This window comes from Podarcis erhardii (assembly GCF_964252035.2).
Source record: "Podarcis erhardii genome assembly, chromosome: 6".
In the NCBI taxonomy this organism is placed as follows: domain Eukaryota; kingdom Metazoa; phylum Chordata; class Lepidosauria; order Squamata; family Lacertidae; genus Podarcis; species Podarcis erhardii.
The window spans coordinates 13,005,569-13,024,266 of NC_138510.1; the positions used below are offsets into that span (position 1 = coordinate 13,005,569).

The 18,698-nt window shown below is 45.4% G+C and overlaps 1 long non-coding RNA gene across 1 annotated transcript; it reads left to right on the top strand.

Moving 5' to 3' along the window:
• Positions 1–494: 494 nt before the first annotated feature.
• On the top strand, positions 495–2,550 carry LOC309344265. Its single transcript, XR_014157657.1, has 2 exons — positions 495–625; positions 2,460–2,550. It is a non-coding gene; the product is annotated as an uncharacterized lncRNA (long non-coding RNA).
• Positions 2,551–18,698: the final 16,148 nt, after the last annotated feature.

An 18,698-nucleotide genomic window follows, 5' to 3' on the forward strand; every position in this document is an offset into this window, starting at 1 on the left:
TTTACTGTACAGTGGTACCTCGCAAGACGAATGCCTTGTAAGATGAAAAACTCGCAAGACGAAAGAGTTTTTCGTTTTTTGAGCTGCTTCGCAAGACGAATTTCCCTATGGGCTTGCTTCGCAAGACAAAAACGTCTTGCAAGTTTGTTTCCTTTTTCTTAAAACCGTTAATACCCAGGGTGCATTGCTTGAAGAGGTGCAGTTGCGACTTGACTTCGAGGAGCAACTCATAGCACGTGGTGTGGTAGCCTTTTTTGAGGTTTTTGAAGACTTTGGTTATTTTTGAAGCTTTTCCAAAACTTCTTTTGCAGCTATTTGGTAAGTTAAACTTTTTTTAAAAAAAAAATGGGGGTTTTGGATTTTGGGTTGGGGTGTTTGGAATTCAAGGACTTGGTGTTGGGGAGGGGTTTGCAAGAATCTGGAAGCTTGTTTTTTTCTGCATTTTTATGATTTTTTGTGACCATTGGGGCACTCTGCTGTTGTTTAAAAAAAAGATTTCTGGGTTTGGATTTCTGTGTGGTGGGTGGCTGGGGGAATAGTTGAGAAGGGGTTTGCAAGAATCTGGAAGCTTGTTTTTTTTCTGCATTTTTATGATTTTTTGTGACCATTGGGGCACTCTGCTGTTGTTAAAAAAAAAAAAGATTTCTGAGTTTGGATTTCTGTGTGGTGGGTGGCTGGGAGAATAGTTGAGAAGGGGTTTGCAAAAATCTGGAAGCTTGTGTGTTTTCTAGGAGGTTTGGTGCTTTTGAATTTTTTGGATGTGAAGCACTGGTTTTTTTTGGGGGGGGGGTTGCGAAGGTAGGAGCTCTGCTGCCATGGGGCCCAAGAAGACTGCTGCTGCAGAGGCCGGCGAGAGGAAGAAGGAGAAGGTTACACTGCAAATGAAGGAGATCATCTGGAAGCACGACGGTGGAATGCATGTGACAGACCTCGCCAGGGAGTACGGGAGGAATCCATCGACCATCGGGACCATCCTGAAGATGAGGGAGAAGATCCTTGCGACTGATGTAGCCAAGGGAGTCAAGAGGATCGTGAAGAACCGCCCAGCTGTTCTGGAGGAGGTGGAGAAGTTGCTGCTCATCTGGTTAGAAGAGAAGCAGCGTGCAGGGGACACAGTGACTGAGGCCGTCATTTGTGAGAAGGCCAAGGCCTTGCACGCAGACCTCGTCCGGCAACAGCCAGGAACCTCAGGTGAGCCAGAAGTCTTCAAGGCAAGCAGAGGCTGGTTTGACCAGTTCAAGACGAGATCTGGAATCTACAGCGTGGTCAGGCATGGAGAGGCTGCCAGTTCTGATGTTCCTGCGGCTGAAGACTTTGCAGCGGAGTTCCTGGAGGTTGTGACGACGGAGGGCTACGTTCCACAGCAGGTCTTCAACTGCGACGAGACCGGGCTGTTTTGGAAGAGGATGCCCAAAAGGATTTTCATCACTCAGGAGGAGGCCAAGTTGCCTGGCCACAAGCCCATGAAGGACCGTCTGACCCTGCTCTTCTGTGCCAACGCAAGTGGCGACCTGAAGATCAAGACCCTGCTGGTGTACCACTCGGAGAACCCACGGGCCTTCAAGAAACACAAGGTCGACAAGGAGCAGCTGAGTGTCATGTGGTGATCCAACAGTAAGGCTTGGGTCACACGTGTGCTGTTTGTGGACTGGGTCAATCTTGCTTTTGGCCCTGCTGTCAAACAGTACCTACTGGACAACGACCTGCCGCTGAAGGCTTTGCTTCTGATGGACAACGCTCCTGCTCATCCTAAAGGCCTTGATGAGGACTTGTTGGAGGAGTTTAGCTTCATCAACATCATGTTCCTGCCGCCTAACACTACGCCACTGCTCCAGCCGATGGATCAGCAGCTCATCGCCAATTTCAAAATACTCTACACCAAGGAGCTTTTCAGGCGATGCTTCGAGGTGACTGATTGCACCAACATCACCCTGCAGGAATTCTGGAAGGACCACTTCGACATCGTCACCTGCTTGAAGATGATCACCACGGCCTGGGACGGGATCAACCAGAGAAATTTGAATTGCGCTTGGCGCAGCCTGTGGCTGGACTGTGTGGCACCAAGTGACTCTGATGCACCAGAGTCAACAGTGGTGCAGGACATTGTTTCCTTGGGGAGGACCATGGGCCTGGAGGTCACAGAGGAGGACACCAGCGAGCTGGTGGAGGAGCATGACCACGAGCTGACCACCCAGGAGATGTGCAGGCTTTTGCACAGTGGTACCACCCTGACAAGGACCTGACACGTGACCTTGCGAACACTTTTGATACGAGGGTCATGTCGTCTTTCAGGGGGGTGCTGAAAAGGCGGATGAAGCAGCAGACCATGGACAGGTTCTTCAGCAAGAAGCAAAGAGTGCAAGAGGAACCTTCTTCGAGTTGTCCCCCAGAGTCTTAGAAAATGTATGTACAGTACTGTACACTTTGGTGATTTTTAAATGCTTTTCTGTCATGTTTAGAAACTTAAATTATTGCTCCTTCAATTTTTGAAATGCTCTTTACAGTATGTGTGACTTTAAAGAGCACTTAATAAACTCTTTTTGTACCAAATTTGGCTTTGTTTGGAGTTTTTTTGACCATAGGAACGCATTAATTGATTTTCAATGCATTCCTATGGGAATCCGTGCTTCGCAAGACGAAAAATTTGCAAGACGAAAAAACTTGCAGAACGAATTAATTTCGTCTTGCGAGGTACCACTGTATATGAATGAGGCCAGATTATATGCTGACAATACACTAATGTGCTGGAAATTCATGTGAGCAGCAGAGAGTTCAGTGTTTCCTGGATGAACTCCAAATACCTGTACTGCCCCTGATCCATTGTGATGTTCACCACCAAGGGAAAGTGATGGCTGAAACAAGAGGGCGGCCAGTGGATATGGGTTTTGGAAGAGTGCAGAAACTTAAGTTAAGGCTAGATCAGGTCCTTGGACAGGTACCCTGGTTCAGGACCAGGGTTGCAGGCTTCCCATAGGCATCTGGTCAACCATATAATAATAATAATAATAATAATTTATTATTTGTACCCCGCCCATCTGGCTGGGTTTCCCCAGCCACTCTGGGCGGCTTCCATAAAAACCAGAAATACACTAAAATATCACAGATTAAAAACTTCCCTGAACAGGGCTGCCTTAAGATGTCTTCTGAATGTCAGGTAGTTATTTATCGCTTTGACATCTGATGGGAGGGCGTTCCACAAGGCGGGTGCCACTACCGAGAAGGCCCTCTGCCTGGTTCCCTGTAGCTTTGCTTCTCGTAATGAGGGAACCGCCAGAAGGCCCTCGGCGCTGGACCTCAGCGTCCGGGCAGAACGATGGGGGTGGAGACGCTCCTTCAGGTATACTGGGCCGAGGCCGTTTAGGGCTTTAAAGGTCAACACCAGCACTTTGAATTGTGCTCGGAATGCTGGACTAGGTAAACCTTTGGTTAGATCTAGCAGGGCTCATCTTATGTTCTTGAAAGACATTGTCCCAACTGTGCAATTTTGAGGAGATATTTTAATGGCCCATCTGCAGAATTCTCTCACCTACACTCTGAAATCCAGATTTTCAACCAGAAAACCTGGTTCATTCTTCTCACCTATGAATGTGTAAGTAGTTTCTAAATATTCAAATGCTGAAGGAAGACACAATGCCATTGATGTACATTCTTCTGTGACTTCTAACTTACATGCAGTTTGCATTTGGAGAGCTTGCAAAGAAAATTGTATAAGCTTATAATCATCTGCGACTAATGTTAGAACATGAGTGCTGAGGCTCTCCTTTTTGCCCATTGGGTTCTAGTTTCTTACAGCACCAAAAAAAAAAGGAAGGCGGGAAGAAAATGTAAAGTAGGTTCAATTAAATCTCCCACTTTGAAGTCCAGAAGACTTCACTAGGGTCTTGACAGCCGCATGAAATTTTTCATCTGATGTCTTCCTGTCTGGTAATAGCACTAGAACTGATATGCAAATGACAGATGGGCTCAAAATGGTAGATGAAAGAGCTGAGCAATGCATTTGCTACTTGGGGAGACCCAGTAACCACAGTGATATTAAAGTTTGATGGCACAGAGTCAAGTCACGGTACACTCCCTGGGTTGGCATTCCACTTGAAAATATTCTGATAGATCTTTATAGCTACTTAATCTGAAGAATAAAACAGAGGGTCAAAGTGGGGAGAAAGTTGTCAGATTTAATACATCAGTTGCAAGTCATGGGAGAGTGCAAAACATGCAGTCACTGTCTTTTGGAACCCAGATGACCAAATGCAAAGGAAAAGAGGGCTCTAGTCCCTTTAAGGGTATTTTGATTTTTTTGTGGGTGGGTGGTGAGATAGTACAACTTAGTAGGGACGTGGGTGGCACTGTGGTCAAACCACTGAGCCTCTTGGGCTTGCTGATTGGAAGGTCGGAGGTTCAAATCACCGCAATGGGGTGAGCTCCCATTGCTCTGTCCCAGCTCCTGCCAATTTAGAAATTAGAAAGCACACCATTGCAAGTAGATAAATAGGTACTGCTGCAGCAGGAAGGTAAATGGCATTTTCATGCACTCTGACTTCCGTCAAGGTGTTCCGTTGCACCAGAAACGGTGCTGGCCACATGACCCAGAAAGCAGTCTGTGGACAGAAGTCGGCTCCCTCATCCTGAAAGCAAGATGAGCGCCGCAAGCCCATAGTCGCCTTTGACTGGACATAACCGTCCGTGGGTCCTTTACCTTTTTTACCTTTAGTGCAGCTTACAAAGCAGAAGTGGGAGAAACTGCCTCTGCTAAAAATCCCTCATCTGTGCAGCTGTTGAAGATAGAGGACTCCATCTTCCATTGCATCTTGTATACCAATGATGAGCAACCTGTGGTCCTCTAGCAACAGCTAGACTCCAGTTTCCATCAGCTCCAGCCAGCCTAGCCAATAAGAATGAAGGGAGCTGTAGTTGAACAACACCGCAAGATCCTCTTCCCTGAAATATATCATTAGAAACTTGGTTGGCATCCATCTGTCTTAAGAAAGAATGGAGTGTGCCTCTGGTGGTGGCATCAAACTGCTGCATTAGCAATACCCAAGTGACCTCCATGGGATGTAAGCCTGGGCAGTGTGTGTGGAGGTCCTGGGCTGCCCAGCTGACAAAACTCCACTCTTGACCTCACTGAGGAAAGCAGAGCAATACGCCTGGCTGCAGGAGTTGCCAGAAGGAGGAGTTACTAAGAGCAAATGAGGTTAATTGAGAGTATGGGCAATACTTCACATGGGTGATCCTAGCCAATCAGGGATCATACTGTAAAGTGGTGACATCACTAAAGGCCAACACTAGAACAGGAATGGGAAACTGTGGCCTTCCAGTTGTTGTTCCCATCTGCTCCACTCAGCATGGCGACAGAAAGAGATAGCAGCTTTCAATGTAGAGGTGAAATAGTGTGCATTTGCTCTGCCTCATGATTAATAGGATTTCATTGTTGGGATAAGCATCTATGCCTTTCCTCTTTGCTCCTTTTCATAGTGGTGGTGACCTGAGTAGGAACATAAAGATTAGCTTCTGTTTGAAAAGCCATTTGTTTATTTCCCCCTCCCCTGTCTCTCTTATTTATGGCTCATCTGAAGCCTAATTAAGTTTTTAATGTTTGATCAGTAGCTAAGGCCAAATAGAGAGAGGTAAACACGGGAAATCTTATTTCATTCAGTGTTTTTCTCTTTACTGAAGATGCTATATATATAGAAAAACAATGGCTTAGCATTGTGGGGAAAATGGTTCTTCTATTTCTGCTTCATAAATACATAATGCATTATTATAGAAGAGAACCAAACTACCATTAGTAAAAATATACTCCTTTAATCTTTTAAAACCTGTAGGCTCCCCCCCCCCCCACAACAGTATAATTGGTTTTACTTGTTAACTTAATTAAAACCATCCATGGAATGTCCTATTGGTTGTGATTCTGAAATTATTTGGTTTTAAAATACTCCTCCTTAGCCCTATCAAGCAAGGTTACTTGATATATGGGTCTGCAGTCAAAGGCTGCATTCACATGGCAGGGTGGCGGGTGGCACTGTGTTCTAAACCACTGAGCTTCTTGGGCTTGCCGATCGGAAGGTCGGCGGTTCAAATCCCCGTGACGGGTTGAGCTCCCATTGCTCTTCCCAGCTCCTGCCAACCTAACAGTTCAAAAGCATACCAATGTGAGTAGATAAATAGGTACCACTGCGGCGGGAAGGTAAATGGCATTTCCATGTGCTCTGGCATCAGTCACGGTTTCCTGTTGTGCCAGAAGCGGTTCTGGCCACATGACCTGGAAAGCTGTCTGTGGACAAATGCAGGCTCCCTCAGCCTGAAGTGAGATGAGTGTCACACCCCATAGTTGCCTTTGACTGGACTTAATCATCCACAGGTCCTTTACCTTTTACCTCACATGGCAGTGCATTCTGTTTCCCCAACATTTCCTTGTTAATTTCCAGATTATGATTGAGCTTCCACACAATGTAAAACCCACTTCCAAAGATCTGTTGGAATCTAGTGGAAGCTTAATGCTCATTTCTATTTTAGGTTTTTTGGGGGGAGGGGGAGAATCCATTTGCAACCCCATTAGCCCCCAAAATTTGAGGAGTAAGGTAACAACGTTTGGGCAGCTTGTTGTTGTTTAGTCGTTTAGTCGTGTCCGACTCTTCGTGACCCCATGGACCAGAGCACGCCAGGCTCTGACAGCATAATGACATACAATTGTTTCCTCCCATTGCCATGGGTGAATCATGGGGAACAGAAGCACATATATGCAGAAAGAAGTGAGGAGCAACTATGCTGTCCCGTGACATTCATTGCTGTGTCACACCATACCCAATGGTGTGACTGAAATTTACCACGACACGCTGTTACAGCAGCCAAAAAGCCACAATTCCACAATGTAAACAGGCACTGCAGTGTGAAAGGCACATTAGAAAAAAGGACAGAAGCATTAGCGGTATGATCAGGAAAACTACCACAATATTCCACACATCTGAATGTACTCAAAAATAGCATCCCTGTGCACATTCTCCTATGAACCCCAGTGCAGTTTGGCGGTGCACTGCAAACACACTGCTGGAGCCCTAATAATAATAATAATAATAATAATAATAATTTATACCCTGCCTATCTGGCTGGGTTTCCCCCCAGCCACTCTGGGCGGCTTTCAACAAAATATTAAAATGCAATAGTCTATTAAACATTAAAAGCTTCCCTAAACGGCCCTGCATTGCCTCACACACCCCTTTACCTCTCCTTAAGCAGCAGGGACCACAGGGACCAAATTGTGAGGGCGATGGGGGGGGGGGATATGATGTCGTGTGTGTGACGTCAGGGTGTCAGGAGGCACTGGGCATGGAGACAAACATGGTGGCTGCATGACTCAATGGCTGGTGGCTCCTCTTGTCGCTGCCACCACTGGGAGGCTGTTTCAACCATCCCTCACCTCTGCAGCAGGAGAAGAAAGAGCTGTTCCAAACTGACTGGAAATGGCTCTCCAGGGTTTCCAGCAGGAATCTTTCCCAGCATATGTGCCCTCTCCTAGGGGCTGAGACACTTTAGCCCTCCTCCCCTAATGTTATTTTTTTAGGGGGAGAGCTCCCTCAATCTTCAGAGAGCTTTCGGCTCCACCCCCCCTGGCTCCTCGTGACGTTGCACGCATGGCCTCAGGGCATTGCGCCAGGTCCCCATAATCATCTTGAGAAGGTAGTGTCACTGTTTCCCCGTATTTAGAGATGCCGGGGATTAAACCATTGACCTTCTGCATGCAAGCCAGATGTTCTACCCCTGCGCTATGGCCCTTCCTTTCATGTCACTTCTTTTGAATAACCAGATGTTATGAAGTGGAATGGAAATGCAGGTTTCCTACTTTCTGCAGCATCTAGTTTTGATCCTTATGAAACCATTACAAAAGAACCTATTGAATCCTTCCTTCTGTAGTCATTTTCCCTGTGCTCATTTTAAAATCTTTTTTAAAAAAAAATTGGTTCTCTCATTGATTTTATTATTTGCTTTACAGTGTTTTCATGCATATCTCTTAATTATCTTTTATGAGGTCACTGCACGCTCTTGCTTAGACCTTTTTGGCTTAATTAACCTTTGGCCGGAATGCGTTTCCAAGTGGAAAGAGGGACTCTTAAGGCTGAGCCCTGCAACACAAGCTCCTTCAAAGACAAAGCCTCACATTTGCTGAGAGATGCATGGAGATTATGCCAGTTATTTGTCCTGCAGGGTGAACTCTGTTCAAGTGGCTTTTAAAGAGATTCTTACGGCAGAAGCACAATGGCGCTGGCTATTGTCTAGGTTTATATCATCAGGAAAGCAGGATAATTAAAAGCCTCCCAACAGTAAGATGACTTGAGCTAATTTGGTACTAGAAAGTCCATTGGAAGGGTGTCTTTCCCTGCCTGTTCCAAAATTGGATCCCAGAGTTCCTGGGCCTTTACACTCAACCAGTCAGATGGGTGGGGTACAAACAATAAAAGGACTATTATTATTTCTGCTGCTGCTCTTGATATACTGCTTGTCCCTTTGCCTTGCTGAACATTAGATAACTCCCAGCGATGCTACACCAGTTACACTGACTCCCAGCTCATGTCCAGGCCCACTTCAAAATAGGCATTGAAGAATCTGCTAGTTGCAATTTCTCTCAATTTATCATTTTCCCCCAAACTTACATTCAGTTCTCCCCATTTCCAAAGCAGTTAGCAATTAAAAGAGAATGACCCACATCTGTGTGTGAATTTCACTTAATACGTGGATTTTTATGTAATTTTGCCTAAGATGCAAATCTTTCAATTTAATATAATTCATTTTATATTATCATTATTATTATTATTAAGTATTTGTGTGTGCATATTTCCCTACTATAATTTATATTTACATTATTTTCACTAAGTACACTTGTCTTTTCCCTATAAGTAATATTTTCACGTTATTTTCACCAATTAAGCATGTTCAGCTGCTTGGTTCCCTATTCAATGCTTTGTGTGTGTGCGTGTTGGTGGAAGAACTGTATCACAATTATCAGAGTAATGTCACAGGGCTGGGGAACTTGTGGCCTTCCAGATGTTGTTCGACTCAAACTCCCATCAGCTTCAGATAAAAATAGTCAATAGTCAGGGAGCTGTAGTCTAGGCACATCTGGAAAGCCACATGTTCCCCAACCCTGACATATTAGTCAAGTAACTGCAAATTAGGTTGGTTCACATTAGGGCGCCATTTGCACTATACCAGGGGTCAGCAACCTAAGGCCCATGGGCTAGAAGCAGCCCACGGAGGTCGTTTGACTGCCCTCCGAGCCGGCCCTGAACTGAGTTGCCCACTTGCGCGCGGCTGGAAATCTTGGAGGCGCATGCCATCTGGCCCAAGGAGGGATCTCCATGGGACTGATCTAGCCCAGGCTGACCCCTGCACTATACATTTAAAATCACATAATGGTGGCACTGTGGGTTAAACCACAGAGCCTAGGACTTGCCAATCAGAAGGTCGGCGGTTCAAATCCCTGCGACGGGGTGAGCTCCCATTGCTTGGTCCCTCTCCTGCCAACCTAGCAGTTTGAAAGCACGTCAAAGTGCAAGTAGATAAATAGGTACCGCTCCAGTGGGGAGGTAAACGGCGTTTCCATGCGCTGCTCTGGTTCACCAGAAGCGGCTTAGTCATGTTGGCCACATGACCCAGAAGCTGTACGCCGGCTGGACCTAATGGTCAGGGGTCCCTTTACCTTTAATGTCACTTTAAACAGTCATGGCTTCCCCTAACTTCCGGGTTAGCGCGAACGGCTAATGGCGGATTCCCTCCGAGCTCCGGAGGGAATTGGCTCTGCTGAAGACGGGTCTTGCCGTGCCGGCGACACGGGGACCCTCAGAAACCGCAGGCACGGAAGCCTGCGGACTTGGTGACTCGGTGGGCACCTTAAGCGCCCTCCCCGACCCACGAAGAGCCTTTTTAAAGGCTACGGAGAGGGTACGGAGAGTGGCGTGGTGCTGAGAGTAGACCGCTACTTCAGTGGAGCGAAGCCGCAAGCCATGGCCGGAGAGCGCTGACTTTCTTCCCAAAATTTGGACTGGATAACAAAGGACCCGTGAGTAGTGGAATTTGGACTTTAAAAATTTTTTATCCTTTGAATTCGGCACGATCGGGGGATGTGTTAAAGGGAAGTCCGCACCCCCTCTACTTATAGACTATTTAAAGCAAGGAACGGAGAATTAAGGCGGAATGAATACTGTTTTGATGATTTAAAAGTTTTTCACAAATTTGATAGAAGAAAATTTTGTGCTGGAGAGAAAGGGAGGAACTTTGGAACTTTGTGTGTAATCCCCCCCAAAACCCGGGAGTGTCCTGTTTGGGTGCCGGAGGAAGAAGTGAAAGGAGTTTGACAGCTGTCAAAGAAGCTGTCAAACGGGCGGACAAAGTAAAGAATTTTGTTATTTAACAACTCTCTGAATTAAAGGTGATACATTTGAACTGAGGCGATTGGAAACAAAGTACTGATAATAACAAAGTAACAGATTATTGGAAAAGGACTACTAAATAACTGAAAGCCCCCTAGGGGGAATTAGTGACATTACAATGGCTGCAGAGGGAAAATTACTGGCGGAGATAGAAAAAATGTTCTTTCTCGTGGGAATCCTGCAAGAGCAGAGTATGGCTCTGAGTAAAGTATTTATGACCTTGAATTCTGAAACAAACAACTCTGCTGATTGCACAAAGGAGACGTATGACAAAAACTCTGCAGCTGAGCAGGAAGAGATGCCTTTGGAATTGACAGAGAAGAAAGAAGGAGTGCAGACACTACAAGTGGAAAATATCAACCAGGAATCTACATTGTTAGAGTATGAGCAAGAAGACCTTTGGATTACAAACCTGCGAAAGATGAGAAAGAAGAAGTCCCTGGAGTACTTGGAATATTAAAACTAAAAAGAATAAAGCAACATGATTGGGACTTTCCTCTTGAGTATGGAAAAGTAGATGATCCTTCGCAGCAAACACTTTTTAACATTCTGGATGAAAGAAAATATGATGTGACTCTGACTGAACTCCTTCGGGGTCTTAGGACCAACAAAGAGGACTACCAATATAGTTGGCAGAGAGGGACTGACAGAGAATCAGACGCCTCGGACGTGAGGAATCCGGGCTAAGAACTATTTTTTGTTTGTTTTTTTGGACATTTGTTTGGGAAGGGACAGAAACCGGGGCAGGGGGGGGAGAGAGAATAGAACTATAAAATGTTATGATTTGTTTTATTTGGTCAATGTGACCTATAATTAATATAATAAAGGGAAAATTTGTGGAAGGGAAGTTAGATCGACCTTAAAAAAAAAAAGAAATTAATGATTATAAGAGAATTGGATAAGTTGAATATAGATAAACAAAAAGAATTAAATCTTTAAAAGCAATATGAATATGTTTAAGAGGTTAGGTAAGAACTTGCTGAATTAACTATTGGAACTGGGATGTAAGAGGAGGGGGTGGGGGGAAGTCAATGAAAGTGGGTAAAGAAAATTAGGGTATGTAATTGTATTTGTGTGTTTTTGTCTTTGTGTGTGTGTTTGTTGTTATAAAATGTAAAAACCCAATAAAAATTATTGTAAAAAAAAAAAAAAGGAATCCTGGGAGTGGCAATTCGCAAAGGGTGCTGAGAGTTGTTAAGATTCCTCTCAAAAGCTACACTTTCCAGAAGAGACTGATAGTAAAACCACTGTGGGAATTGTAACTCTGAGAGTGGAACTGGGATTTCCTCTCAGAACCAATATCAAAAGACAGGTTCCAGGATACTTTGTGGTAAGGCCGGGTTGTTTAAAGTTTTGATTTACATGTATAGTACAGACGGGGTATATGGAATGAATCTGCCCCCCCCCCATTCATCCCTAGTTCAAAGTGCTGGTTTTGCCCTTTAAAGCCCTTTACTGCTTACAATCAGGATACCTGAAAGACTAGCTGTGTCTGTATATGCACAAGTTACCCACAGTAGCCAACCAGATGTCTGTCAGAAGCTCACAAGTGCAATATTAGGGGAGCAGCCCTCTCCTGCTGTTGTTCAGAACTTCTTTTCCTGAAAAAATGGAGGTTTTGAAAAGATCAAAAGAGCATGTCTGCCAGTTCCTTGCTGCAGATAAGGGCCTCCTTCCACAAATCACATACACATCAGCCTCTGCAACTCAGACCACAAATCTATCCAGATGGAGTGAAACTAGACAATACAGGGGATGTGTGCTCCCCAAATCAGCAGTACAGTGGTACCTCGGGTTAAGTACTTAATTCGTTCCGGAAGTCTGTTCTTAACCTGAAACTGTTCTTAACCTGAAGCAACACTTTAGCTAATGGGGCCTCCTGCTGCCGCCGCTCCGTCAGAGCCCAATTTCTGTTCTTATCCTGAAGCAAAGTTATTAACCTGAAGCACTATTTCTGGGTTAGCAGAGTGTGTAACCTGAAGCGTATGTAACCTGAAGCATATGTAACCCGAGGTACCCCTGTATTAACCTCCCCTCTCTCAGCTGTGTTCTAGCAAATTTCAACGTATGACATTTCTACATTCATGAGAAGGCCGGACTCTAAATGGAGAGGGGGCAGGTTAGCTCTCAGTGAGATGCAAAATGTTGCATATTTTGGTGTACTAGATGGTACTGAAGGGGCACAGATGGCATTTGGGGTTAATGAGTGCATTTGCCGTCACACGCCCTCTGTGTTGTCTCAGTCCACCCTCTGCCATGTGGGCAATGACACATCCTGCATCAGAAGGCAGATCATGGAAAGATGTGATTCTTTGATCTGATTCTACGATTGAGGAAGCTTTCAGGAGAACTACATCTCCCATCATCCAGCATGCGGCTAATCAACATAGCTGATTCTCTGAATCAGAGAAGCGGGAGGGGCCATTCCCTCTCTCTACTGCTTGTTCTGCCAAACCTGTCTGCTTTCATAAGATAAAGGGGCGTGCATGTTTCAGGGCTGGTGGAGAAGACTTCTGGGAGTGGGGGGAGAGGGGTAATTTTCCCAAGCCCTCACACTGACTCTGAAAAATATATATTCCCCCAGATAATTAATGAAGCAATCCAAGGTGAGTCAGACCGCCCCCAGCTTCCACCAGACAGCTTGTGGGAACTGAGTCATCAAACTGTATTAGTCTGGCAAAAAATTTTTTACTCTGCGATAGTTTCCTTTTATTTCCGAGCTCAATTTAAGGTGTTGGATCTTAGTTTTAGAGCCTGAAATAGTTCAGTGCCTGTGCACTCAGACTATCACCTCTCTGTATCATTATCCTTATTATTATTCAATGGATTGATTTATTTCCCCCCCCCACTTCCTCCTGAAGGAGCCCACTTCAAAACCCATTCCACTCAACATCTGAGGTCCTGCTCCAAGGACTCCCAGTGACTGACTGGAGTTCTGCAGCTGTCTACTGGAAGCAGGGCCTTCTCAGTCGTGGTGCCAACGCCATGGAAGGTTTAATCCTGCTGACTGCAGGGTGCTGCTTCATCAGCACAGGCCTCACAGGAAATCAGCACCCAGCCGGATTGAACCCTCACAGCATGTGATCGGCTGAGCCTGAAGAGGGCCATCTTCACCATGCATAGGGTTGCCAGAGTTGGGACAGGAACCCTGATTGGTCAGAATTCTTGTGCGAGTTTTGGAAAAGGTGAAAGCAGGGCTCTTTTTTCAGCTGGAACTTGCTGGAACTCAGTTCTGTCCCCTCTCGGGTAGACACTATTGCCATTATAAGAGAACAAGGGAGATGTTCATGGTGAGTTCTGACACCTCTTTTTCTAGAAAATAGCTCTGGGTGAAATTGTACCCCTTCAGCCAATTGTATGGTGGAGTGTTGCCAGTCCAGACAGCATAATTCCTGAGGTGGAGCTAGCTCCACACATTCCTGAAGCTCTATTCACATGTTCAGAAGCCAACATCTGAAGAGAATTGAAATGTTGCTATGAAGGGGAAAGCCTTCTGACCCACTGCTGCAGTCCAAAGCCTGCCTGCCCTTCTCATGTTGTCTAGTGGTATAAGAACATAACAAGAACCTGCTGGACAAGGCCAATGGGTCATGTAGTCCAGCGCCCAGATGGCCATGGGAAGCCAACAAGCAAGACCTGAGTACAAGAGCACTCTCCCCTCCTGTTGTTCCCAACAACTGGTGTTGAGAAGCATCGCTGTCTCTGGCCATGGAGGAAGAGCATAGCCGTCATGACTAGTAGCCATTGATCACTTTATCCTCCATGAATTGGTCTAATGCTCTTTTAAAGCCATCCAGTCAGTGGCCTCCTGTGGGAATGAGTGCCATAAAGCCACTTCCGACCTCAGGAGGAGGTGGTGTTGCAGGCTTAACGCCCCCAACACGCGCGTGGTGGCTGGGTCTCAGCCCCCGCGCGATTAGGGGAATCCTCGGCCGCATCATCTCCTGGCCAGCCAATCGGCTGGCCTAGGGGGTGTGGCCTGCCACCATTTAAGGCAGGTGCGGCCGGGAATCTCCCTCTTTGGCCACTCAGGTGCTCGGTTTCCCACCCACCCACCCTTCAAGGTTTCCCTTCTGACCTTGCTATGGACCTCAGTTGGTCGCCGTTAAGGGGCCTGGTAGGAATTTTTTCCACTTGGCAAATTGGCACCAGCCATTTGGTTTGTCGCCTACCTCGTAGCAAATCGTCACAACTTCCTTGGTACTGGCGGTTAGGTATTGGTAGGGGCATTGTCATGTAGATGGACGGGGGGGGGAGGAAGCACCATCACCTGCCCCGCATATTGAAGGGTAGTCCGATAAAGGATTCTGGGGGGCATGGCCTCGTCCGAAACCTATGGAGGTGAGGGCCTAAAGCACACCCCCGATCGGTGACCCCGGGGGAGTTCCTAGTTGATGTGCATCAGCAGGGCTCCCCCTTCTGGTGTTAACCCTTCCTGGTCTTCAAGCACACAGGCTGAAGCCGGATAGTCAGTTAGGACCAATGCCTAAGCCAATACCGCTCATCACCTGTAACCAATAAAGTTGTGGCCAATTTTAGCCCCTTAACCTAAAATAACGGTGTCATGCATCTTTATTCCTACTGGGGGGAGGCGGGAACTCGGCACGCAACTATGCACTGAATGCTTAGTTTTCTTTTATTTGTCCTGAATATTCCAACACCGGATGTCCACAACTTCTAGCGTTACGAGAGAGGGCGAAATGAAAGAGAGAGAGGTATGGCTGACTTTGCCCACTTACCAGTACTTGAGAAACAGGAGTGCAGATTTCCAAATGGCACTCAACATGAAATAAACGTCAAGGCACTTTGACCCCAGTGTGGTTCGCTATCATTTTCAACCATGAGCTTCCATCTTGTCCATGTTGATAGAAAGGTCCCTATTCATTTCGACAGCTGATTTCCTTTCACGTTCCTACTAAAGCCATGGCTCTATTTCAAATACTGCCCAGTCAGAGAAGCACAAAAACCAAACTTTCTGTCTGGGTTGTTTTGACGACTGCTATCATTTTAAAAGCATTTCTGTTGCCTGTGGGTTTCAGAAAAGCTTGAATTATGCTTGCCCCCCAAAAGGGGGGCCAGTAAAAAAATGTTCCTATGACTGTGAATAAACTCAAGCAGCCAACACTGAAAGCCAATTCATTCTTAGTAAAAGACAAAACTTGCTAAATTGATGCATTTCCTTGGCACCCAAGCCAGTGATGTATAGTCACACACTGACAAGCTTTCAAATGTCTGCTCTGTAAAGGAAGTCAACATGTTGGAAGAAACCACAATGAATGCATCAAAAAGTCAATATATACTATAGACTACGGAGTTTCTCAAGGAATGCTAATGAATATGTCTCTCAAATGGAAAAGAAAAGTTCCAGCTGTTAAGCCAGAACCAATATTCAGATGTACATATTTTAAGTCTTGCAATTCCCATGTTACTGAATGTGGCTGTTATTGACTGTATTTAGGCCACATTCACTCCACACTTTTAAAGCACTTTGATACCACTTTACACAGTCATGGATTCCCACAGTCCTGGGAATTCTGAGAGCTGTCGTTTATTAAGGGTGCTGAGAGTTGCTGTGAGACCCCTGCCCCCCCCCCGACCTCAGATTCCCAAAGTGGTTTCACAATCAGTCTCTTTTCACAGGGGACTCTGGAAATTGTAGCTCTGTGAAGGGAACAGAGACCTCTTAGAGTCTCATTCAGTCCAGCATCCTGTTCTCACAGTGGCCATCCAGATGCCTGAGGTAAACCGGCAAGCAGGAGCCAAGCAGAAGAGCACTCACACCTCCTGCGGTTTCCAGCAGCTGATATTCAAAAGCATACTGCCTCCAGACTTCCCTGGGAATCACATTCTATAAATGGGGGCCACCACAAAAAGGCCTTGCTCCTTGTGCCCACCAGCTGAAAACATTGTACCAGCAGGCATCTCCATAGTGCCTCCAACATAGATCTTAGGGTACAGGTGGGCTGGCATGGGTCCAGGCAGTTCCTAAGGTTATCACCAGCACTTGGCAACATGGCTCATGTTCCTTGATGATGTTAAGAGTCTCCCTGCCACATCTGGAGGGCCAAAGTTTCCCTGATTTAAGAGTTGAATTGAATACCCTCTGATTCTGGATTCCAAAGAAGAACTAGCTATTTCAGAAGTGTGTAATTCCTTATCCCCTCTTGGCCAGCCACAAACCCTTAAATTTGGTGAATGTCCACTTTGTTTTTGACCCTGTTCCATCATTCCTTTTGGCTGGATTGCTTCAGTACCAGTAGTTTTTAATCCGTAGTTTTAATCAGGAACTTTTTTATGTTTGATGTTTTATTATGTTTTTATATGTGCTGGAAGCCACACAGAGCATCTGGGGAAAACCCAGCCAGATGGGCGGGGTATAAATAAAATTGTTGTTGTTGTTGTTGTTGTTGTTGTTGTTGTTGTTGTTGTTGTTGTTGTTGTTGTTTCCCCTGGCTGTGTCTGCTGCCGTTTCCTTCCTGAGTCATCACTAGTGAGGGTGACGCCACTAACTGGGGGCTGACATCACAGAGCTCTGCAGCCAATCAGATCTGACCACAAGAAGTTGGCACACAGGGCAGTTGAGAGCAAAGGCAATGTAAATCACAGGGAAGTGGAAACCTGCCTTATACGGAGTCAGGCCATTGGTCTATCTAGCCCAGAACTCTCTACCCTGATAGGCAGAAGCTCTCCAGAGTTTCAGAAAGGAGATTCTCCCAGCCGTATGTGCAAATCTCAGGGATTGAATTTAGGATCTTCTGCTTGCAAAGGAGATTTTCTACCACAGAGCTACACCCCTTCCTGGAGAAGAAAAAAAACCAAAACATTTTTCACCAGAAGTGTAAAATAAATGGGAAACATTCAGCTTAATAGCATTGTGAAAAGTGTATGTTGTCTCACCTCAACTCGATGATATTCATATCTTAAGTGGAAATGTATGTCATGTATATACTTGAGCGATTCTGACATCACATTTCATAGCAATGCCAGAACAGCTGAGATAATAAATAGCATTTAACAGAAAGGCGTTGTAAATGCAAGATTAATGGGTGAAAATGTTTATGTTGGGTTTTTTCCCCCTCATCGACAAACTGCTCCTTGCACCTATTTGCATTTTAATGGCTACCCTCATTCCGAAGTTGTTGTTTTTAAAAAGCAGACTTTTTTCCCAGCTGCTCTTTAAATGCTACATTATAATTTTGAGGAAGCATCATACATAATTATATTTAATAGACACGGAATTGATTGAAACACTTAGCAGAAACAGAAAGGAAGGAGGGGGGGAAGCCAGGCGTGATTTTGTAAACATGCCATTGTACAGTAACCCCCGATGAGTTTGTTCTTAAATCTCCTAATTAATTTTTAATTAAAAAGCTCAAAGATGCCATTATACTCCTTGTCATAAATAGCAGCCTTGTGTAAGTGTAAATGACTTTGGTGCTCAGACAAACATCTCCCATTAAAGGCTCTGTTAATGACGGTTCCTCTGTGTGGCACAGTGGCGATTTGAGCAGTGGCAAACACCGCAGTTCAGAATAAGTATCGCATGAAGAATGTGGTTGGCTTTTGTTGTTGTTTTAATGTGTGTCCTAGAGATAGGTTTGTACAGGACATAATAGCTTTTCACATGATATGTGCATTCAAATTGTCAATTACATCTGCTATTTTCCTTGCCCTACACCTTCGCTTCTATATATAGATCCACAATTAAGTCGTATTCCTGATTTTGTTGCCGAAAAGCAGGAGTGCAGAACTTGCAGCCCTCCAGATATTATTGGACAGTAGCTCCCATAAGCCCTAGCTAGGATGGCTAATGGCCAGGGGTGATGGGACTCATGGTCCAACAACATCTCATCCCTGCCGTAAAGCGATCCACAAAAAGCAAATGGGCAACTTGGTTGTGGACTGTTTCCTGCATTCAAAGCAGAAGTGTGTTCTCCACCAGAAAATGGCGACCTCTTTGGCTTGGAATGGAGAGAGAAGCTGTTCAAGAGTTGGTGTCCCCTGCTATAATGTTGTCAGCTAGTGTTCAACCTGAATAGCCTGCCAGGGTCCTCAAGCATTCAAAAATCAGAAGTTATTCCAGAGGATTCTGAGACAGAATCATTTTCCTATAGTAAGGACATAGGGCAGCCAGGTGAGCCAACTTGAATGCTGCATTTGGACCACCTAGTTCTATTTGTGAAGCTACATGTTCACAACAGCACTCCTGATTGGTCAGCAACACAAGGGGAAGGCTGAAATTAAAATGGTGGCTGATGAGGCCTGCAGAGCACCAGT